At 42.0% G+C, this 25,793-nt stretch overlaps 1 protein-coding gene across 1 annotated transcript in view; it reads right to left on the bottom strand.

Annotated features, from left to right (window-relative positions):
- The window catches only part of lrrc56 (leucine rich repeat containing 56), a 132,243-nt gene that overhangs the window by 68,172 nt on the left and 38,278 nt on the right, over positions 1 to 25,793 (bottom strand). The gene's annotated exons all lie outside the window — the stretch shown is intronic.

Genomic DNA, 25,793 nt, shown 5'->3' with positions numbered 1-25,793 from the left:
ATAAATTGCAGCCGGTTTTAAAGCTCCATCAGTTACTAAAGGACACTGATAATATGAAATCTGTCCATAGTATAAATGTGCAGGTGCAACTTAATTTTCTGTCCTTAATCTTTTGGTGTTTTAACTATTTAACTCATTACTGCTTCCACTTACCAGCTCATACTGTATGTGATGACCCCACCTCATCACTATATGTTGAGGCTAAATGGCTGATTTTCAGGATGTAATGATTCAAGTGTATAATACAAATATAGTACAAAAAACTATAAAGCAAATGTTGCTTTACACAATGTTTATTTTTATTATATTTGTATTATACAATAGAATCATTACTGGGCACTACATTGTTACTTGCTGGTGGACAAAAGATACCCTTTTCTGCCTTATACGATGACACCCAGAGGAAATCTCAGTGACCCAAGCAGACAAAAGAGATGGAAGAGTGCTAAGACATATAATTTGTCAAAAAACTATGTTTAATCAAATAGTTTGGTCTGTTCATTTCTTCATTTCCTGAAATAAAATGTATGATTTTTTACACTGCTTTGTACACGCACCTTTCAACGTGTAACATATTTTTCATATATATTTCTCACCTTAAGGTGATGCTCATGTGACTTTATTTATCTTTAAAGATAGACCTTATATAGCTACTTTAGAATTTAAATATATGTATAAAAGATTTTGTGATCCAAGAGTAATATTCAAATATGGAAAAGTGCAGACAAATTCTTACACTGCTTGTTAGTTGAGGCAGAAGGAACTTTGCATGCAGAATAAAAAGCATAAAAAAAACCCTAAAGCTACCTGACAACAATCACTTACAACAGTTACAGATTGTGTGGTTTAAGTCAAAAACTCAATCACTGATAAGCCTTTATTATAGGACACAGCAGCTCCTCTAACTGGTGGCCCACAGTTAGACAGACCTCTTTCTATTAGCTGCATGACAGAAAGAAAATTCTAGAGTGTGAAATACAGAGCTCCGGTAATTAAATATTACCTTTTAGGAGAATGTTTCTGTGTTTAGTGACTTTAGACAAAATTCTATCTAGCTCTAGAAAGATTACAATTTCTATAAGCCTTATTAGTCAATACACATATTGTGGCCTTAAGAAATTAATGGCAAGAAAAATAAATGCATAAATGGTTACACAACATAGTCAAAAAGGATGTTAAAGAGAAGTTAAATTTTTTATTACAATGAATAAAATGGAGGGTGGCATGTGTAATTTAATGAACTATCAAACTTTCTTATCATTTATTTTTTCTTTTCTTATCTATTTCTTATTCTATATTTCTTTCCTTTGTTGAAGCAGATGTTTAATCTCTGTGATTAAAGCCTCCAGCTTCGCCTTTGTAAAGTGCGTTGCCTTTTTTTCTCACCGTGACTTTCTATAGTGACTCGTGAATTCGGCGATCTACTGAAAATGCCTTCAGGTATATGCCGTGCACGCGCATTAACCCGCGGTTATCTTCAGGAGGTTGATTTAACTAACTCTTATCACCTGTTTTGGAGCCAACATACTCGCGGTAAGCAGGTTTTGGGTAAATCAACCGAAAGTTCAGGGTTTAGCAGATGGTAAGTTAAACCAGCTTTCTGGAATACCCCCCCGGATGAAAAGTTTTGTTTTGTGTTTACCTCATAGTTAAACGTCCGCCGGTTCCTGCCTTAAAATGAGCGAGTTTGAGCCACTTGTACATCCTGAAAGCGTTCAAAAAGAACAAAACACAGGCAAAGAAACTCGACACAGAGTCACATTAACACCTTATCCGGAGCTCCATCACGGGACTCCACACTTGTAAACAATCGTCCCATTGGGCTCGCCCAGACTTATCAGCGCTACCAAGCCGACCAATCACAGAGCTTGCGCTATGCGTCGTTGTGACGTGTAGTTAAATTTTTTGAGAGGTGCAAGTCAGCGACGTCGACGGTCACAGTGTAGGGCCATGCGTCCATGCGTAGGCTGCGCCGTGGCATACGTGTGCATTTGACGCAGAAGTATAAATCAGCCTTTATGGATGACAGTCTATACAATTGCAAGAAAAACTATGTGAACCCTTTGGGATTACTTGGATTTCAGCATAAATAGGATTACACAAAAATGTGTTGTGATCTTCATTTAGGTCACAACAATAGAAAAACACAGTCTGTTTAAACTATTACCACACATATATTAAATGTTTTTCTGTTATTTTCATGTTATATGTTATTGAACACAACATGTAAACATTCAAAATGCAGGTTGGAAAAAGTATGTGAACCTTTGGGTTTATGAACTGGTTAAACCTCTTTTGTCCAAGTTTTTCCTGTAGTTGCAGATCAGACCTGCACAATGGTCAGGAGGGATATTGGACCATTCCTCTTTACAAATCTATTTCAATTCAGCAATTTTCTTGGGATGTCTGGTGTGAATCGCTCTCTTTAGGTCATGTCACAACATCTCAATCATGTCTCTGAGTTCTTACTTTATGAGAAGAGTAAGGATAGGTCCTGTAGTTGTGGCATTGCTTGCTGTAAAATGTAATGTTAAACTTAGTGTCATTTCAATAACAGCTGTACAAAATAATAAAAAGTAATTTTTCATAAGCATGATCTATTTTCCACAATATAGACATACTCTGTTTTAGGTAACATAACTGCATTTAATATAATAGTAAATATAGTAGTATACTCCTTGACTAACCTAATTATTCTTTCCATAGATCAGGAATTACAGCAACACTGATCTGAGGTTAATAACTAAAACAACTAAAAACATTCTGAAAGACAAGTTACATAAGTAATTTGAAAACAACAGTGAGGACTTCCGGTTTCGATATGAGCGAATAGCACGCGGTATAAGACAGCTCCGCACTAAAATCTAAATTAATTCAATCAGAACATCTTTTAGTAATCCTTTGTCATCAGGGAAAGGAACATAACTCGATTTACAACTGATACACCCCAAGCTGTTGGCTTTAACGTTATATTTGGAGTTTAACAAGCCAACTAAACCTTGTAAAGCAACAGACCAGGCCACGCCTGCATCGGACTCAGCTGCAGATGATACACCGGCCGAAAATTCTCACGACACGGTTAACGCAGCAAATCTTAACGTAATTTCTTCTCTACGCTTGGAAATACATGCAGTCAAAGCGGACTTCGGCAAAATAATAGACGCCAAAATTGAACAGCTTGCCATCTCGATACAAGGGGAACTATCTGCATTCCAACAAGAAGCCAGTTCTGAAATTTCAGCGGTTAAAATAACGATGGATGAACATGCTTCGAAGCTGGCAAGCCTAGAAGCCAACGCGTCTACTTCTTCCGATAAGGTAATCAAGCTTGAACAAGATGTGGGCCGTTTAAAACAGGTGATAGAGAAACTTTAGGCAAAACATCCATGTCCTAAATATCAAGGAAGAGGCCGAATCTGGGAAGAAACCGAGAGACTTTATCGAACAACTTCTAAAAGAGACATTATAATTTTAATTATTGGATAATCTACCACTCGTCGATCGCGCTCATCAGACATTAAGAAATCACCCATGAATTGAAGAACCGCCGAGGGCTTTTGTGCTTCGGCTGCACAACACCAACAAATTAGAAAAAATCCTGCAGTGAGCGGCTAAGATGCAGCAAGTTACATTCAAAGGGCAGAGAATTAACATCTTTCCTGATTATCCTCCAGCGGTGGTAAAGCGCAGTGCGCTTTTCAAGCGAGCAAGGGAGCTTCTGAGTGACAGTATCCAGCAAAATTAAGAGTCACGTCTAACGGCAAGGAACACTATTTCATGGATCCAGATAAGGTTGTTAAGTTTGCGGAAAGCTGTTTTGGGTCAGAATGTCTTATCTTCAACAGATAAGTGTGATCACTCATTAATTCAACATACTCGGTTTTTACTCCTTTCTACTATTCTATACATACATACATACAAGATGTTCTGTAAGTCTCCTTAATGTGGAGCTGTGGTGATTTTATGTTTGAAGGTTAGTGGAAAAGTCATCTGTTTTTTTTTTTTGGATTACTTAATTTGTGTGTTTTTACTCAAATTACAGCGGTTCTGAAACGTTATATATTTTATTCATAATTTTCCCTTTCTTTAAGTGTGTAAAATTTTAGTTTATTAGACTTGGTCTTCGTCGCCGATTCTGGTTATGTTACGATAACCAGCGATCGTTCTCCACAGATCTCGCATAACAAACCATGTACTACACTTCCGCCTTCTTCTGGACAACATATTCATACATGCTCTCCGGTCACACTCACACATGCTCACTCATCTAGACTGATTACATTCTCACCACCTGAGCCTTGTCAGAGACTGATTGCACTCACTACTTAAGACACTCATTCACCCATCCAGTTTGCCGAGTCTTGTTTGCTATCAGTGACATTACAACGCGTTTCTCCTTGTCTTGTTTCTCCGTGTTTAGACCCTAGCCTAGTTTATCCTTGTTCTCCTGTTTAGCCGCCTGCCTTCTGACCTATTGCCTGTTTACTGACTATGATTCTGGACTGCCTGCATATACCCGTTTGCACCCGTTTGATCATTGCTTGCCTGACGCTGAATAAACCTGCATTGTGGATCTTACTTCCAGTTGTGAGTGTCATCACTCTTCGTTACAGGTTAGATGACGAGACAGTTATTTGAATTGGTGGGTGGGTTTGTTGTTGGAGTTCTGTTTAAGATACTTCTAAATGGTAAAATGTATGGTGATAATTATATACTGTAAATCTATTTAGTTCATAATGATGCAGAGTAACATTGTAACAAAACAGGGCTTACTTTTGCTTCCTGGAATGTGAAAGGAATAAATCATGCCGTTAAAAGAAGTAAAGTATTATCACATTTAAAATCATTTTCAGCAAACATATATTTTTTTTTCAGGAAACTCATCTGAAGATAGACTCTAAGGTTAAGTTGAGGTGTAGGTGGATAGAAAACGTATATCAGTCAAATTTCTCTGTCAAAGCACGAGAAGTTGCTATTCTAATATGGAAAGGTGTGACTTAATACATTAAAAACAGACAAAGAAGGTTGATATATTATATTATCCGGTGAAATTTATTCTCTCCCTATTTGATTATTTAATATTTATATTCCCATATTTGGACAGATCATCCTCGAAATGAGCCCCTCATTCTAATTCCAGAAACTTTTTGAACACCATTATTAACAACTCTAATTTAGTGATATATGGAGACGTTTTAACCCTGTCGAGAGAGATTACACTTTTCACTCACAAGTCCACAATGTGTATACTCGCATAGATTACTTTTTGGTAGAAAACAAATTAATCTCTAACATGGTGGATAACAAAATTCATGATATAATAATTTTTGACCACGCCCCAATCACAGTAAAAATTGAACTTGATGATTTAACATCGTCGCATCCTGTGTGGAAAATGGATCCTAGTCTAGTCAGCGACCCTAAATTTCATGATTACCTGATACTTCAATAGGAAATATTTTTTAAAAGTAACAATACTCCTGAAGTTTCACCAGGTTTATTGTGGGAAACACTTAAAGCCTTCTTAAGGGGTTGTGTGATCTCCTACCAAGGGTCTAGAAATAAGTTGTATGAATCAAAACTTTCCGATTTGGGAAACAAATTAATCAATTAGATAATGAAACTGCTCAAAATCCCTCATCAGAAACATACAAAAAGATATTGAAATTAAGATATGAGTATAATAAAATCGTCTAAGATAAATTAAGTAAATCATTTCTTTTCATCAGACAGAGGTATTTTGAATTTGGGGAAAAACCACACAAATTACTTGCAAGACAGTTGCGTAAATTAGAAAATGATATGACAATTTATTCGATCAAAACAAAACTCGGAACTATATGTACTTCATCTAAAAATATAAATAACTGCTTTAAAGAAATCTATTGTAACCTATACTCATCTGACCCCCGCGTAGATTTACAAGCTATGGATAAATTTTTAAACAAATGTAATCTCCCTTCTCTTACCCAAGACGACCGGAATCTCCTTAATAGAGATATTTCCCTTGAGGAGTTGGAAAACACAGTTAAGTCCATAAAGACCTGCAAAACACCGGGTCCAGATGGTCTACCATCCGAGTTATATAAAACATTCAGTGATATACTTTCACCTTCCTTCTTGAGACATTTAAGGAGGCATTAAAGAGCAGATTACCACTAACGTTCAATGAAGCAGTCATCACTGTTATTTCAAAAAAAGGTAAAAACACAGAGGAGGATATAGACCAATTTCTCTTCTTAACGTAGATCAGAAAATTCTGTCAAAGACACTCGCCAATAGATTAGCTAAATAAATCAGTGGTCTAATTCATACTGACCAGAATGGATCTATTCCTGGTAGGAATGTTTCGCAAAATACAAGGTGCCTTTTTAATATAATGCATCACTCCAAAGCTGCTTAAGAAAATCTGGTAATAATCTCACTCGTTGCAGAAAAAGCATTCAATCGAGTAGAATGGCATTATCTATTTGCGGTATTAGAAAAATTTGACATGGGTGATAACTTTATAAATTGGATACAGATTTTATATAAATACCCTACAGCTCAGGTATTAACTAATAATACTTTGTCTGGTCCCTTTAATCTACAGAGGGGGACCAAACAAGGATGCCCTCTATCTCCCCTGTTATTTGCGTTATCTATAGAACCCCTTGCTCAACATTTTTGTTCTGATCCAACTATTCATGGTTTTAATACTTTAGAAACAGTTAACAAAATATCTCTATACGCAGATGACATTTTACTATACAATACAAAACCCCATATTACTATACCAAACGTTTTGAACACTATTCAATCCTTTGGCATATTTTCAGGGTTCAGAGTCAATTTTGATAAAAGCAAATTAATGCCCATTGGACTACAAGATCTGTTCTCAATACATTCCTCTCCATTTAAAGTTTCAATGGAAAAATTTACTTGTCTTGGAATTGTATTTACATATAATTTATAAATATCTTTGTATGGTAGAATAAATGCAATAAAAATGATATTCTTACCACAGATACTTTACTTATTTCAAAATATTCCACTCTTTCTACCTAAATCCTTTTTTAAACAATTAGACTCAACCGTTCTTCCAGTCTTGTGGGGATATAAAAATCATAGAATTAAAAAGGCACATCTCTGTAAATCTAAACAGGAGGGAGGTCTGGCATTTCCAGACTTTCATCTTTATTACTGGGCTTCCTTCTTAAGTCTAATTTCAATATGCTTGGATAACCATGAAGCCTCACCAACATGGCTCCAACTAATGTATGATCAGTGTCATCCATATAACCAAGGGGCAGTAATTCTCTTACCTGTAACTTTAGAAGGTTCGATTTTAAACAGCAAAATCCTAATTCGGAATATGCATCGCATTTGGAAACAGATCAAACACCATTTTAAGATAAAGTCACTTTCTCTTCTAACTCCCATTGCTAAGAATCCATCATTTAATCAGTCTACATTAAATGGTCCTTATATGCAATAGAAGGAAATGGGTGCACATACTATAGATCTTTTCGCTGATGGAAATCTAGCTTCATTTAACCAATTACAGCAAAAATTTAAATTCCCTCTGAATAATTTTTTTCAGATTTTTACTGATTAGGAACTACATACATGCCCATACGTCTTCATTGGATAGTACGTCCCTTTCCATCACTGACAAATGCCTAGATTGGTGTAAATATGGTAAAAAAGCATTATCAATAATTTATGAACAACTACTATCTGTTACTTCCACCTACACAAAATGTTTTAAGGTGTGGGAGAAAGAATTGGGAGTGGAAATTTCAGAAGAAATGTGGCAATCAGGTTTGGAGGATATTAATAAACAATCTATTAATTCAAGACATTGTCTTATTCAATTTAAAATAATTCATAGGTTACATTATTCAAAGAAAAAATACACAGAATCTTCCAAAATATTTCACCTCTTTGTGACAAATGTAATTCATCAGATGAAAAAATCTCACAGTTTTATTTTATTTCTGTTATTGTTCTAAGATACAGAATTATTGGAATGGAATTTTGGAAGCGCTTTCTGAAGTGTTGAAATTGCAATTACAACCAGATCCGATGCTTGTAATTCTGGGTTTCTCTTCGGTTGGGGAACTTCAGTGCTATACAGTGGATTTGATCTTTGGGATAATCCACGGATGGGAGGTTTCGGTTCAGAAGCCGCTTGTCTGAAAGATTATTGAACGGGCCAATGAATGAATGAATTGGCAGCGTAAGCTTGCACAGGTGTGCTTCATTGCCAATTATCTCAGCATATAAGCACACCTGGAGCGAGCAAACGCCATCCTTTTCGCTTCAGAGACTTTCTGATCGAGTCGATGAGGGTTCCTCCTGCTGTGATCCAGCGATTCCGAGCCAACGAGAGCATTCTCCCGGTCCAGAGTGTGTACACGCAGAAGCAGACGGTCGAGCTGGGGTTCTCCCTTGCCCTGGCGTTCTTTTGGTCCGGTCCTCCAGAGCGGTGCGTATAAAGTTGCAAACTTCACAGTAAGAGCAACACAGTCGTGCAGCACGTCCTTTTCAGGACGGCGCTCCGACTGTGCGTTTCTGGATGCGGTGGTTTCCTGTCCTCGGATGATGGGCACGGGCATTTTTTCTGCTCGTGCTGCGTGTCCCTCCACCCTCACCACTCTTGACGGTGGAACAGCCAGGGGGTATGTGGCGATTCCTCAGGTTGAGTGTGCGATGGCGGTCAATCCGCGCGGCGCCTCTCCTTGGCGGGGTCCGCCTCGTCTCCCATCCAAAGCCTGTAAATTATCTGCCTCCCTTGGAGCTTGAGCTTACAATGCTGCGGGCCAGGCTGCTTCCGCCTTGCATGCGATAGCCACCTACCAGTGCTACCAAGCGCAGGCGCTGGCCGAGCTGCACGAAGGTGGGTCCAACCCAGGCTTACGAGCTTCGTATCGGCGCCGACTTAGCTCTTCGGACTACTGAGTCCGCTGCGTGTGCGTTGGGGAGGACGATGTCCACATTAGTGATCCAGGAGCGCCACCCCTGGCTGATATGCGCAAAGTGGACAAAGTCCGCTTTCTTGACTTCCCCATATCCCAAGCCATGTTCGGCGACACCGTCTGTGAATTCACCCAGGAATTCGAGGCGGTGAGAGAGCAGTTGATGGGTGATGTCTTATCGGCGGTCCGTAGCCTGCTCCGCCCGCCGTGCCATTCATACCTGCTCCTCGCTGAAGGCGCCTGCCTACGAGAGCTGCACCGCCCCTGCACACGCCTCTGGCAAAGCGAGCGCGTCGAGCACCTCGGAAGCAGGCAGCCCCCCTGCCCAGAACGCCGCTAAGTCCGGCAACGGACCGCGAAGTGTCCCTGGGACAGGCCGTCTGGAGAAAAGGGAACTTGCTCTTTCCCCGCTGGAGGGCGGGGCACCATTTCCAACGGCAGTTTTTACTGCCATGAAAACATCATGAAAGAGCACTTTTGCACTTCCCCGGATGTGATAGCCCGAAATCTGCCAGTCTGGGACGCTATGCTTTCTAGCTTGCAGATTCGGTGCATTTCGCCAGTGACTCACGAGCGCTGGGAGGACGGTCTCCTTTCTCCCACCCCTCGAGCCTCCCCTCCGGAGCTCGGGTGCGGAGTGAGAGCAAATCTCTCACCTCCAGCTCTTCTGTGGGACCCACGCGCTTCCCGGATCAGCACACCCACTCCGCGCTGCCCCACTGCTGGTACGTCAGCGATTGTAGCGATGAGTCCATTAGCGAAAGCTCTGCCTGCCTGGTTAGCGCGGTCCAGCTCTTCGCGGTGGCTCAATCAGACTTGGCTATGCGATCCAGTTCGCGCAACTGGGTACCTGTGAAAAGGTACCCAGTTGCATTGGCATATCGCCTGGAGCTGTTGGCAGTGTTCCTCGCTCTCCACCGTTTTTTTCCGGTGCTGGAGCGGCAACATGTGCTGGTCAGGACTGACAGTACGACAGCGGCGGCGTATATCAGCCGTATGGGGGGTATGCGCTCTCGCCGCATGTCTCAGGTCGCCCGCTGTCTGCTCCTCTGGAGTCAACCGCCGCTGAAATCGCTGCACGCCATTCATATTCTGGCAAGCTCAACCGTGCAGCCGGTGCGCTCTCACGGCAGCCTTAGGTCCTGGAGAATGGAGACTCCACCCCGAGTCTGTTCATCTGATATGGGCGCGATTCGGGGAAGCCCAGATCAATCTTTTGCTTCCCGAGTTCGCTCATTGCCAGTTGTTCTTTCCCTGACCAAGTGCTCTCGGCACGGATGCACTGGCTTACAGCTGGCCTCGGGGCATGCGCAAATATGCGTTTCTCCCAGTGAGCCTGCTCGCGCAGTTACTGTGCAAGGTCAGGGAGGACGAGGAACAGGTTGCTGGTTGCGCCCCTCTGGCTCAACTGGACCTGGATGTCAGAGCTCTCCCTTCTCGTGATGGCCCTCCCCTGGCAGTTCCCTTCAAGAGAGAACCTACTCTCCCAGGGACAGGGCACCATCTGGCACCCTCGCCGATCTTTGGAGGTCCTTAGACGCGATGAAGACTTAGGTAACCTCCAATTGCGGTGGCTAATACCGTCACTCGGGCTAGAGCCCCCTCCCCGAGCGCGCCTATGCCCTGAAGTGGAGTCTATTCACTGAATGGTGCGTCTCTCGCTGAGAAGACCCCTGTAATTTGCCAGATCAGCGTTGTGCTTTCTTTACGCTGAGAGAAGCTGGAGAGCAGGCTGTCGCCCTCCACACTCAAGGTTACGTGGCTGCCATCTCCGCTCTGATGACGCGGTGGCTGGCAGCACCGTGGGAATGCATAACCTCATCATCCGGTTCCTCAGGGGTGCTAGGCGAATTAATACACCCCGCCCCTTCTCATGCCCTCTTAGGATCTCGCCATCGTTACACAAGCCGCATCAGATCCCTTCGATCCTCGACTCAGTATCTTTCTGTCCCTGAAGACAGCTCTGCTGGTCGCGTTGATATCGATTAGAGGGTCGGGGACCCGGAGGCATTTTTTGGTCAGTGACTCGTGCCTGTAATTGGGCTGGCTTTCTCTCACGTCCTGAGACCCCACCCGCGATATGTGCCCAAGGTTCCTACCACTCCGTTTTAATACCAGGTAGTGAGCCTGCAAGCGCTGCCCTCGGAGGAGGCAGACCCAGCCCTTTCTTTATTGTCCAGTTCGCGTCTTGCGTATTATCCTGGCCGCACTCAGAGTTTAGATCATCTGAGCAGCTCAACGTCTGTTATGGCGGTTGGCAGCAGGGAAGTGCCCTACCAAAATTAAGTTTTCCCACTGGATTGTGGATGCCATTCTCTCGCTTATCAGAGCCGAGGTGAGCCGCGTCCCCCGAGAGTGCGTGCGCACTCCACTCAGAGCTTCGCATCCTAACAGACATCTGTAGAGTTGCGGGCTGGGCGACACCCAACACATTTGCAAGGTTTTACAATCTGCGAGTGGAGCCGGTTTCCTCAAGGGTATTAGGTAACCCTTTGGTGATTGAGGAAACAACTCGGTAGGGTGTTGAAACACGCTTGCTGCGCCATTCTCCCTAACACGGAGGTACAGTACGTGCGCCTTTTTATCTGTCAGTAAAGTTCCCCGTCAGGTGAGCCCTGCAGATTCCTCCGTGGCCCCCAGCACTGACTCAGCGGAGGAGTCACCTGCTGGCCCACTACGTTGTAGGTCTGCCCGCTGGTCAGCCCGCGTTTTGGGTATAGGTGCCTGCTATGCGTGTCCTACTAGGCGATCCTATATGCTTATTCCACCACGGTTAAGTCCACTGGGTGGACCCGTGTCTTCCCTCTCCGCTAACCACTTATTTGCTATGCGTACTCCCCTTTTTTGGGGCTAGTCCATATGTAAATTCTGCCATCTATTCCCCCCTTCGGTAGCGGTTGGCCTCCGCAGCGTCCTCCCTATCGGGATTGCACACTTCCCAACGTACTGTCATATTTTCCTAGAATTATCTAGATGCTCACGACTCCCCAAAAATATATCTAAATCCGTAAGACTTCTGTTAAAGTAGGATAAATTAGGTCCAGGGACACGTTGAAGGACCGCACTTCCCATGATATGGGTGCGTCACACTTGCTTGACTATCCCCTCATCGGGGGCGTTGGTGAGGTGCAGTCATTATGCTACCCAGAAGGGGAGACGTGATGGTAAGGAGGCATATGGACTAGCCCTAATGAGGGGGAGTGCTACATATGATAAGCTGGTTAGCTGTTAGGGAAGACACGAGAACGCTTGATAAGGGGGAACACACCGTGGTAATAATGCATATGGCATCACTATGTAGGGATGCATATAGCTGGCACCGATCCTCAATATGCATGTAGACCAAATGGGCGTACCAACCGCACACTGAGCCATGCATTTGACTCCTCCGCTGAGTCAATGATGGGGGCCTTGGAGGCACTCTCTAGGGTTCGCTTGAGAAGGGAAACTTACTAGCAGAGTAGAAAATAGCGCACCCATCTCCAGGTTAGGGAGCATGGCGCAGCAAGCGTTTGTGACACCGAGCGTTTCTGACACAAACCTCTGATCTCTAAATGGGGTGGTAGGAACCTTGGGCACATAGCCAGGCTGGGGTCTCAGGACAACGTGAGAGTAACCGGGCCCGAATTCAAGGCACGATTCGCTGACCGAAAATGCCTCCAGATTCCCAACTCTCTTGAATGATGCCAATGCGATCAACAGAGCTGTCTTTAATGACAGAATTTTAAGAGATACTGACTCGAGTGGCTCGAACGGATCTCTCTGCAGACCCGCTAGGACTAGAGAGAGATCCCAAGAGGGCATGAGAGGGGGGCGGGACAGATTTAACCGCCCCACGCCTCTGAGGAATTGGACGATTAGATCATGCTTCCCGAGCGTGTTGTCATCTATCGCGTCATGATGAGCGGAGATCGCAGCCACGTAGACCTTCAGAGTGGAGGGTGACAGCCTGCGTTCCAGCTTATCCTGAAGGAAGGATAAAACAATGCTAATCTGGCAAGTTCGGGGGTCTTTTTGGCGAGAAGTGCACCACTCAGAGAAATTTTTTTTTAATTTAGAATTTATAGAAACACATTTGCACGTGCCCAATGGCCAGCTGTGAGCAAGTGCATCCATGCCGAGGAGGGCCTCGGTCAGGGAATAAAACAGCTGGCCATGTGCGTTCTCGGTGGAAGCAAACAGATCGATCTGGGCTTCCCCGAAGCACGCCTTTTTCAGCTGGACCGAATCGGGGTGGAGTCTCCACTCCCCTCGGGGCACTAGCTACTGTGAGAGCGCACTGGCTGCACTGTTGAGCTTGCCCGAAATGTGGATGGCATGCAGCGATTTCAGCTGCGTGTGACTCCAAAAGAGCAGACGGCGAGCGAGCTCAGACATGCGGCGAGAGTGTATACCACCTATATGGTTGATATAAGCCACCGTCGCCATGCTGTCTGTCCTGACCAGCATGTGTTTCCGCTCCAGCACCGGTAAAAATCGGCAGAGAGCCAGATACACTGCCAACAGCTCCAGGCAGTTGATATGCCAATGCAGGCGGGGTCCGGACCACGAACCCGTGTCTGCATGCTCGTAGTACACGGCCCCCCAACCCGTGCTGGAGGCATCTTTCGTTACGACAACATGCCTGGATACTAGCCCTAGGCGCACTCTGGCCCATAGAAAAACCAGATCCGTCCAGGGCCTGAGGGTGCGGAGACACAGCAGATTGACGCGCATCCAGTGCGAGATCCTCTGCACAGGGCAAAGTTTGCTCTTCTCTCAGTTGACCTGAAACCCCAACTGGTCGAGGTGCCGAAGCACTTTGTCTCTGTGCATAATCGGCTGATCGCGGAAAGAGGCTAGAAAGAGCCAATCGTTGTGATAGCTAAGTATGTGGATGCCCGCAAGGCGCAGGAGCGCTAGGGCACCCTCCGCGAGCTTGGTGAAAACCTGCGGAGACAAAGAGAGCCCAAAGGGGAGGACTTTGTAATGCCACGCTCGTCCTTCGAACGCGAACCGGAGAAAAGGGCGGTGGCGTGGAAGAAAGGAGACGTGAAAACATGCGTCCTTTAGGTCTATGACTGCAAACCAATCCTTTGGACGGACGCTCTGAATGAAGCGTTTCTGCGTGAGCATTCTGAAAGGCATTTTGTATAAATGACAGTTTAGTCTGCGCAGATTTAGGATTGGCCTAAACCCGCCGCTCTTTTTGGGCTATGAAATACGGGCTGTAAAACCCGGACCTCATCTCGGCTGGAGGGACCTGCTCGATTGCATCCTTTGCCAGGGGGACAGCAATCTTCTCTCGCAAGACATGGGCACTCTCGGGGATCACCCTCGTGAAAAGGACACCCGTGAACTTGGGAGGGCGAATAGCGAATGAATCGCATAGCCGAGTCAGATAGTCCGTATAAGTCACCGCAACGCGCTGAGTGACGCTAAACAAGCCATCAGAGTGTGCGCTAATGGCACCATCGGAGCGATCGCTGACGTGCCAGCGGAGGGGCAGCTCGGGATGGGAGTGGTCATCCTGGGAAGCAGAGTGTCCCGAGGAAGAGCTGAAAATAAGAGAGTTTTCCTTACCTGTCTCCCTGGATCCCGCGGTGAGGCCAGAGTGAGAGAAAGGAGTTCGTTCTGCTGCACTCTGAGGGCCTGAGGCTAGGGGTCCCGGCGCTGCGAGCTGGAAGGCGGAGCGTCCCAGACTGGCAGTGCTCGGGTTTGCGCATCCGGAGAGAGAGGAAGCTGCTCTTTTGGAAATTTGGTTGCCGCTGGCCCGGAGGCCGGCAGCGATGAGTTTAGAGTCATATCCCCACCGAGGAAAGAGCACGGGCCCTGGGGCAGTGGCGTTGCAACCCCGCGGGAGGCTCGGCGTTGCCGTTTGGCCGGTGGAGCGGGCAGCGGAAGCGGAGCAGATGTTGAAGCCACGGGTTGATGCCTTTGGCGAGGAGCTGCCGCAGCAGAAGGGGCAGCGGGAGGAGTAGTTTTCCGAGCCCGCTGATCGATGACTTCACCCATCGCCTTGGACTGCTCTTTCACAGCGAAGAATTCCTGGGTGAACTCTCTAACGGTGTCACCGAACAGGCCAGCTTGGGATATGGGAGCGTCAAGAAAGCAAGCTTTGTCAACGTCACTCATATCAGCCAAGCTCAGCCAAAGGTTGCATTTCTGGACCACTAATGTGGCCATCGTCTTCCCCAGGGCACGAGCAGCCAATTTGGAGATCATTAGAGTATAATCGGTTGTCGTGCGGAGCTTATGCAACAAGCCCAGGGGAGAACCTCCCTCCTGCACCTCGGCCAGCTTCTCGGCTTGGTAGCGTTGATAGGTGGCCATAGCGTGCAGAGCTGAGGCGGCCTGACCCGCAGCAGTGTAGGCTCTGGCCATGAGAGACTCAGATAACCTGCACACCTTGGAAGGGAGTTTGGGCGAATCTCCATGAGTGGAACGGCTAGCACGTACCACGTAGCACCCGTCTAAGCGGTCCGGCTGTGGTTCTGGGGGACAAGCCATCTCCAGCCCCACGGCCGAAGCAGGCTGGGATAACACGGCTAACATGTCCAATTCCAGATCCGTAACCATACTGACCAACCCGGAGGGTGGCAGGGGGTCCGGATCTTCCTCGGAGCATGTCAACCCGCCCTCCGATGCAGCGATGGACGTCACGTCCCTGGTGTCATCTAATGTGGATGTGGATGTCTAAGGAGTGTAGATGTGGAGGTGTAATGAGTGTGGATGTGGATGTCTGAGGAGTGTAGATGTGGATGTCTGATGAATATAGATGTGGATGTCTTATGAGTGTAGATGTGGAGGTGTGATGAGTGCAGATGTGGATGTCTAAGGAGTGTAGATCATTCCTTTCCACAGGTACAGTTCTTACAACTTCCTGATCAACAAGTGCATGGATATCACCATCACCAAAGGTAATTCCCTTATCATCAACTGGTTCAGGTAAAATTTCCTTCACGACAGTAGAATTCTGAACCTCAGACTTACTTATCTTATTAAGTATAGAATCATCAATTAAAAACGGCCCATAACAATATTCCGACTCTGAATCAGTTAAAAGTTATCTTGTGTCTTATGAGTGTAGATGTGGAGGTGTGATGAGTGCAGATGTGGATGTCTAAGGAGTGTAGATCATTCCTTTCCACAGGTACAGTTCTTACAACTTCCTGATCAACAAGTGCATGGATATCACCATCACCAAAGGTAATTCCCTTATCATCAACTGGTTCAGGTAAAATTTCCTTCACGACAGTAGAATTCTGAACCTCAGACTTACTTATCTTATTAAGTATAGAATCATCAATTAAATACGGCCCATAACAATATTCCGACTCTGAATCAGTTAAAAGTTATCTTGTGATACACTAAGAGGAGGTTCAGTTACATGTGCTTTCTTGTTTTTCTCTCTCTAACATTTACTTGAATCTTTGGGATTTTTCTTTTGATGTTCGTCATTACCCAGATTTTTCCTAACTTGAAACCTCAGGGGCAGAATATGGTTACAGTGCAAGACTTACTTTGACCCTCACTACTTCCAGGAACCAACTGATACACGGGTAGTTTCTGAAACTGTTTCCCTACTACATAGGTGACAGAACTCCATCGGTCAGCAAGTTTCTGTTTTCCTTTCAAACCAAGGTTTCAGATTAAAACCCTATTACCAGGTTTTAATTCGCAAGGATAAAACTTTTTATCGCATCGCCGTTTGTTTCTTTGGTTCACTTTGTCAGCAGAGGCAGCTGCTAACTCGTAAGCAGCAGTCATACCTTTGCTCATATTTTCAACATATTTGAAATGAGATACATTCAAGCCTTTGTTGTTTGGCATCCCAAAACAGACATCCACAGGCAATTTGGGCTCTCTTCCAAACATAAGAAAACATGGGAAATATCCAGTCGATTCGTTATTAGTGGAATTGTATCAATGCACAAGCTGTGGAATATACTGACTCCATTTAGACTTCTGACTTGGATTTAAGGTACCTAACATATTCAACAGAGTTTAATTAAATCGTTCTGGTTTCAGGATCCCCCTGAGGATGGAATGGGGATGTATAGATTTCTTTATGCTTGTTCTATATAACACATTCAACATTTCTTTTATCAATTTGCTTTCGAAATCTCTACCTTGATCCGAATGAATTCTGTTAGGTAAACCATAATGAACAAAGAATTTCTCACTTAAAGTTTTAGCCACAGTCAAAGGTTTTTGGTCTTTAGTGGTGTATTCTTGCGTGTAGCGGGTAAAATGGTCAGTAACCACAAGTATATTACATACATTGCGACTGTCAGGCTTAATTGTCAAAAAGTCAATACATATCAAGTCTAAAAGATAAGACATAAGACATTATGTGTGACATAAGAGCAATCTTTTTCGGCAAGGTCTTTCGTACTATACAATGTTCACAAGTCTTGCAGTATTTTTCCACCTCAGCCTTCATACCTGGCCAGAAAAATCTTTCTCTAATGAGCGCATAGGTCTTGTTGAACTCAAAATGTCCACTCTCATCGTGAAGAGATGACAACACTGACTTATGAACAGAAGTAGGGATTACAAGTTATCGTTTCACTCTATTGTCTGACAAAGAAATCACTCTATACAACACCCCCTTTTCCACCACTAGATTTCCCCATTCCTTTTTCCAAACTATCAGCTCAGAATTGTCCAAATCTACACTACTGGGTAGTTGCGTCTGCCTAACCGCTAACCTCACTTTTCTCAAATGCGGATTGAGTCTTTGAGCCTCCCCTTAACTCGTCAGAGTCCAAATTCCTCGGCTCATGTTGAGAAAAAGAAACAACTTAACTCAAAGCACCTTACACATTGTCATCTGAAGACTTTGAAGTATGGACCCTCCTTTCAACTTGACTTCCCTGACTCTAACATGTCATGACAGACTGACACAAAGCCCGAACCCCAGGAGCTAAAATCTCCACCCACTCATCATCATGTGCTGCACTAGAATGGCAATGTCTGGACAAAGAATCAGCATCCATGTTATTCCCTCCAGGCCTGTACTTCAGACTGAATGTATATGTTGATAAAGCAGACAACCATCTGTGGCCTGTAGCATCCAATTTTGCAAATGTTAAGATAAAGGTAAAAGGATTGTTGTCAGTTCTCACTTCAAAATGAACACCTAAAGATGCAACTTATCAACAACAGCCCATTTAAGAGCAAGGAATTCCAGTTCATGAGCTGGGTAATTCCCTTCTGATGGTGAAAGACTGCGGCTAATAAAAGCAACAGGGCATAGTCCCTCTGTGTGTAGTTTAGGGATGCACAATATATCGATGGCCATATCGTTATTGGCCGATAAATGTTATTTTTAAGATTATCGTTATCGATCCAATGTCTAAATTAGGCCGATATCTTTAAGCTGATAAATTGTGTAATAATACAGACCTACTTCCCAATGAGGGCAAAGCGGCGCCCTCGCAGCGGTTTATCATAAACTTTTCCATCGATCATTTTCCCCGTGATTGACGGCAAGAACAAACACAGAAGAATTGTCTGATTGACAAGCACTGCACTACATGTGTTTAAAAGAATCTAAAACGCTAAATATGATGAATTTATGTAGCATTTTAAAAAATAATACATTCTGTATCTAGTTTTTCCCTTGTAGGGTGGCTCAAAACACCTCTAAAAAAGGCTTTTTCGGACATGACATATTTGTGACACATATGTAAATCACTGTAATACATTTTATTCAAGAACATTTGAGCTGGTTTCAGTCCTTAGCTCTTTCATTTTCATCTTATTTAAAATTTATTTAACTTACTTGTTGAATAAATCCCATTTTGTATTTTAACCTATTCATTTTATGCAACAGTCAAGTTGCATGTAAATTTGCTATGAATAAAATGAAATAATGAATTTTTTGCTTGCTGATTTGTGAAATCGTACATATAGGTCTATAATCACTTTGCTTTAAGTATAGACTATTCAGTTTATGAGAGCAGTTCAATCTTTTATGAAGTTTGCTGTATAAAAATATCAAATCGTGAAATATTTATAAATATCGGCCTATATATATAGGCTATCGGCCCTTAAGTCTGAAGAATTATCGGTTATCGTATCGGCCAAAAAAATCCATATCGATGCATCCCTAGTGTTGTTGATACAAAACGCCACCTAACCCGTCTCGGCTTGCATCTATGTGAAGTACATAAGGCAATTGTGGATCAGCAAAAACCAAAACAGGAGCTTTTTTTAAAGACAAGATTTTAACTCTTCAAAGACTTTCTCACACTTTTCATCCCAACTCCCTCCAAATGGATCAGTTGGCTTAAAATAATCCACAGCAGTTTTTATTGCCATCTTGTCTTTCGGACTTGAATTTGGTGGGTACCCTTTAAGCAGTTGGTTTAATGGACGACATAATTTCGAATAAACTTTTACAAAGTGTCGGTAATACCCGCAGAAGCCTAAGATCCTAATTCAGTCAAAGTTTTAGGCCTTGGCCAGGTGGTCACAGTTTCCACTTTTGATGAATCTGTAGCAATTCCTTCCTGAGACACTACATGACCGACATAAGTAATGGAAGTTCGACAGAACTGACATTTATCTAGGGACAGTTTTAAACTTTCCTCTCTTAACCTGTCTAAAACGATTCTATTGTTTTGCCAAAAATTATTAAATCATCATGGTCAACCAACACTTCAAGGAAATTCATATCACCCACTGTTCATTCCATGACCTGCTGAAAAGTAGCAGGTGCTCCAGAAATCCCTTGAGGTATTCTTTCAAATTCAAAAAACCCTAACAGACAAATGAATGCAGTTTTCTCCTGGTCAGCTTTGTTCATGGGAATCTGGTAATAACTGCTTCTCAGGTCAAGCACAGAAAACCATTTGCTACCGGATAAACAATGCAAAGCATCCTCAATTCTCGGAATGGTATACTGATCAGGTACTGTTCTCTGATTCAAAGTCGGATAGTCCACACACATCCTCACACTTCCAGTTTTTTTGCGTACTACTACAATTGGTGATGTGTACGGGCTCTTGGATTCTGTGATGATGCCACACTTTTGAAGTTCAATCAAATGCTTTCGCGCATCTTCCAAATCTTTAGAAGCTAATCGAGGTGATCTTTCACGAAAAGGAGTGGAACTCGACAATCTGATTTTATGAACAGTACTCTTGGAACACCCCACGTCCCATTTGTGAGCAGAAAAAACATTGTGCTTCTCCAAAAGCTTCTCAATCAAATGTTTTTTCTGCTTCCTCAGGTAGGGGAGAGTTACCAAAATCATAAGAATCTAAGGACATATTCGATACTGACACATCAGTTTAGGGGGTCAACCACATCTACCGGAAAGATGTGTGCAATAGGAGTACCACACTTTAAAATGACCTCCTTATGGACATGTTCTTTAAAGTCACAGTAATCATCCTATCTGTAACAATTGAAGCAGGATGTAATTCAGGCCTCACAAACAATTCTTTAGGAGCAATTGCTTGATATATCAGTACAATTTTCTTACACACTTAACTTTGGCTTCCCATGAATTTGGCAAACTTCTCCAGCCTACAAGGTAATTGGTTTATTCTGGATGAAACACACTACTCCTGGTTCATTTAAAACATCCCAACTGGTATAGCAATATGCTGCTCAAGCTTGGGATCAGGGCAAACTAGAGCAAGCATGTCAATTGTTTGAGGTACTCCAGCCACAGCTTCTGTAAATTCAAGGCGAATGGGTAAGTAACCATCATAAGGATACTTATGAGAACTCAAACCTCAAATTTCCAGATTCTGCGTTGGCTTCAGTAGTAGGTGCTTCAAGTGAGTATAGTAGAAATTTCTGTACAAGATTGTAACCTGTGAACCACTATCTAATAACGGTTTAACATAGACTCCTTATATTTGCACAGGAACCTCATCAGTTGGACCAACTAATCCAGAAGGAAGATCATAAGGATCCAGAAAGGTCCAGAAAGAAAAGAATCTGAACATATTTTCACAGGAGTCCGGTGTCGTTCCTTCACAGATTTTCCTTGGAGTTTCCCGACATCCGACTTTGTTTAATAAGCTTCTGATTAACCTTCCTTAGGTTCTCTTCTCCTTTACATTCTCTTTTGGTATGTCCATCTTCACCACACTTATGGCAGAAAATACCTGGTTTGACCGGCACAGCAACATCTTTGTGTGGATCAACATCTCTGACCTTAGCCTCAGCACTGATCACAGGAACATTTTTCTGTGAAGAGGAGTCTAGGGTTGAAGTTAATCAAACAACTTTCATCAGTTTTCTCACTTGAGCTGACAACTCTTAAATGTCACGTTTCAAACCATCTACCTCCTTCTCTGGAACATTTACTTTGGGCACAGCAGGGGTGGTGGACACCTCAACTTTGGTTTTCAGTTTTCGGCTTCAGTTTTCTTCCTCCCTCACCTCTTTAAGAAGGTCTGAAAAAAGTTGGCGGGTCACGCAATTTATAAATCACTCGTAATTTCATCACTACCATGCCAGTAGTTAGAGCTCCTTTAATAATCTGCTTTATCTGCTTTTTGTTCAAGTATTGCACTTTTACACAATCTTTCAGGAAAATATGGTGGAGAATCTTATCAAGTCGGTACAGAAAAGCAGAAAGTCTCTCATCTGGCTCTTGATAAGTGCTACCAAATTTCACTATCAAGTCTGACTCTCAGTACTGGCATAAGCTGTCTCCAGGGCCTTAAGATAGTCAGCAGCAGTGGAAGTTGGACTGCTCACTTTTAAAAACCTGACTATGTCACCAGCAGGCCCTCTTAAACTTTCCACAATGCGCTGTTTCTTAACAATCTCAGAAACATTGCCACTCCCAAATCATCTGAGCTGCCTGTTCCATCCAGGATTCGTAATCCTCTTCCCCAGGTGGAACAGGTTGCATGCACACCTGAAAGCTCTCTCAGTTTTCTGTAAGTAAGCGCATCACCTGATCCTTGGGTACACTTATCAACAAGCCGGTCAATTTCATTTACTAAGTTCAGGTTTACATCAACATGCGAAGACTGTTCTGGTTCCAATACTGACGTTACTTCATTTACAGACTTCCCCTCCTATAATAGTTGGATCAACCTCCATGCTAGTTTCAATCAACAGAAAAAAATTCATTCCTGTAGTGTCTCCCCGCCTTCTCCGCAATCAAGTTCATCCAAGTGAATAATCTCATCTTTAACATCTAAAGGAACACCACTAAGTATAGCACAGTTAGCAGGATTAACTTTGACCTGGTGACTTCACTCCCTACTTGCCAAAGATCCATGATCTGCTTCTCACTAACACTGGAACAAACAACAACAACAACAAAAAACTTAATTTAGACAACCATACAAGAAAAATTATCCCAGCGGTGCCTCCAAAATGTAACCTTTTTTTGACACCTCTAGAAGTTTAATAACGCCCAGGAACCTGCTATCTCAGTTCATTGATGGAGAAATATACAGAATTTTCAAGTATGGTTGTTATTGATGCAGTAACACAAAAAAATCTCAAATAGAATACAGTGGTGCCTCCAAAATGTAACCTTTATACTGATAAGCATACACAAATTTCAGCAAATCTGTCTTAGATTAACATGAAGTATTTATTAACAGTATTTATTAATTATGGGATTTAAATAAATAATATTAGAAGAAAAATTCAATTTTTTTATGCAAAACAAACAAAAATGATTTAGAAAAGAAACAGTAGTGTGAAAATTATTAAAACCATTACCCAAATTAAATAGTCTTCTCTTTTATGTCTAAAAGATCTATAGCTTTAAACCTCGCAATAAAATAACACTTACTTGTTTTACTTTACAATTAGCACACTTTTCCCTGGACAACTGGTGTGCAAAACAGGGATTCAACACAAATATAGGAACTATAAAATCAAAAGTCTTCTAATCAAATTGTCCTTCGGTTCTGTTGAACGATTTTGAACGATTCAGTAATATCACGAATGTAGTTTCATGTATACAGACAGCTATTAAAAAGGTGGAACAATGGACTATGGAATGGAGTTTTAAAATGTCAACAAGTAAGTCATGTTGGATGATATTTACTAATAAGAGGAAAATGCTGGAAAATCAAGAACTAACATTATATAATAATGTACTAGAACGAGTGGAATCATTTAAATATCTAGGTATGTGGTTTGATAGAAGATATAACTGGAAAAAACATATAGATGAAATTAAAAATAAATGTAGGAAGGCTTTAAACGTAATGAGAGCAATAGCTGGAAAAGAATGGGGAGCAGAAAGAATGGGATTAATGACAATATATTAAGCCATAATTAGATCTATATTAGATTATGGATGTATGATTTATGGAGCAGCTTCAGCAGCTTTATTAAGTAGATTAGATAAACTACAGTATAGAACTCTTAGGATTTGTTTAGGTGCAGTAAGAACAACTTCGATTAATGCATTATTGGTGGAAGCAAATGAAATGCCATTAAAATTACGTAGAATAAAGCTATCCATGGTATATTGGAAGTATATTAAAAGTTATGAGGGAGCTCATATTGCTAAGGAAATATTAGAAAGTTGTTGGGAGTATGTAAATAAAAAAGGAAGAGGGTTGGGATGGAACGCAAATCAATTGGCAGAAAAGTATCAAGTAGCAGATATAGAGTGTAGTATGTCTTCTAAAAGGGGAGAGATTCCAACATGGATATTTCCTGAGGTTAAAGTTGATCTGGAAATAATTGAAAAGTTGAGGGACTGGGAAGAGATGGGTGGGATAATTCCAAAAATTAAAAATCATGTACAAGAGAAGTTCTATGAAAGTTTACAAATATACACTGATGGATCAAAAGACCCAGTCACAGGAGTTTCAGGCATAGGTGTATACATTCCAAAATTAAAAAGAGGAATTTCAAAAAGATTAACAGATAAGTTATCAATTTATTCTATAGAAACAACTGCAATAATAATAGAACTAACATGGGTGGAAGAAATATGCCCTGAGAAGGTAGTTATGTGTTCTGACTCAGCATCAGCATAGTCATCTTTAATTACTTATAGATCAACCAGAGAAGATTTAATTTATGAAATATTCACAATTTTAAACCGTATACAAAAGAAAGGAGGGACAGTAGGGGACAGTAGGGTTTTGCTGGATACCTGCGCATAAAGGAATATATGGAAATGAAATGGCTGATAAACTGGCAAAGGAAGCATTAAAAAGTAATATATTAGATATTACGGTTCCCTTAGGAAAATGTGAAATTAAATCTATTATTAAAGAAAATATTAAGAAAGAATGGCAAGGAATCTGGGATAGAGATAAGAAGGGACGACATCTATATAAAATTAAAAAAATAGTAGAGACAAAAAGAAATGTGTATGGTAGGAACAGAAAGGAAGAAGTTATATTAACTAGACTGAGGCTTGGACACACTGGATTAAAATCAACTATGTCAATACTAGGAGTTACAGAAAATGATTTATGTGATCATTGTGGAGTAAGAGAAACCGTAGAACATGTTATGTTTGAATGCAGGAAATATATACAAGAGAGGTGGGAACTAACAGAATATTTAAGCAATAATGGACAGAAAGATAAAAACTTAGAATATATATTAGGGATAAACGTTAATAGGGATAGTTTAGGGTATAGGATATTGATACAATATCTATATAGCACAGGATTGAGCGAAAGACTATAATAAATAATTTGAATTAAAATGTATTAAGGATCCGGAGGGACTAAGACTGGAAGCAGGAGGAGCTGAACATGCAGTGCCAGCTGACAGCTGAGTCCTGATGGAGAAATTTAGGTAAGCATATTAGTATATATAGATATAAATAAGAACTGTAGGTGGCGGCATGTGCACAATACACCAGCCCGCCAATAAAACAAAAGAAGAAGAAGAAGAAGAACCTACTCGCACACAAGCACACGTCAGGTGTGCGGCTGCAACTACTGCTGAGTAAATGTTGAATTTCAGAAAGTAAGTAGGGGATTTTATCCAACTTAAATAAAGCGATTCTTTTCAATTTAATTAATAAAGACTTGTTCATACTTTTTTTGCAGCAAAAATGCTGATTACCAACGTAATTGTCCACGAATCTGCTGTATTAGCGTTAAAAAAGACTTATTTAGTTAGCATTAGCATTAGCCAAAGCCGTTTCCCATGCATTGTTTTGAGTTGTGACGACTTGGCATAACGTTAACTTAACATTAATGACCACAATTAGCATATTGTTTAGCTGTGTATTTGCTAAATGAGCACTGTGCAACGTCCAGTCTAACCCCACTGAATTTTTGTATAATCAGTTTCTATTCTCTTCTTAAGTGACTCAATTAATTTGAAATAAAAAATGTCCTTGTTTTTATTGTTGTGATTATTTTTATGATAGTTTTACATTCTTTATGTAAAACACATTGTTTATAAAGTTTAAAGTTTATAAATAAACTTGCCTGGCAGTGTCATGCTTTGGATAAAATGACAGAGAAAATGGACATAAGATCATTTTTCAGTGCAGCTAAACGCCAAGTACAAAAAGTTCACATATTAGGCAATTTGGCTTTGAGAATGAGTGCTTAGGAAAATACTTATGTCACAATATCAATCACAGGCAAATGAGAAAGAAATGATGGAGGAACAGGCAGAGCAGGGTCAGTCAGATGTACAGTGTCAGGTAAAGGTGTTGTGCTTTATTGAAGGGATAATGACAATTCTTATGGGAGGTGAACAATTTTATTTTTAATGTTTTTGGAGTTGTGGCTGTTTAGCAGATGAATTTCACAGGCTCACCTATTTACAATATGATCGGTCAATTTAACAAGTGTAATGTAAACTAATTATGAGTATGGAAAATGTATTTTCCTGCATTTATTCTGCTTCAGGAGTTAGTCTGTTAAA

This window comes from Danio rerio, chromosome 25 (genome assembly GCF_049306965.1).
Source record: "Danio rerio strain Tuebingen ecotype United States chromosome 25, GRCz12tu, whole genome shotgun sequence".
NCBI lineage: Eukaryota > Metazoa > Chordata > Actinopteri > Cypriniformes > Danionidae > Danio > Danio rerio.
This window is presented reverse-complemented; position numbering and strand designations above follow the sequence as displayed.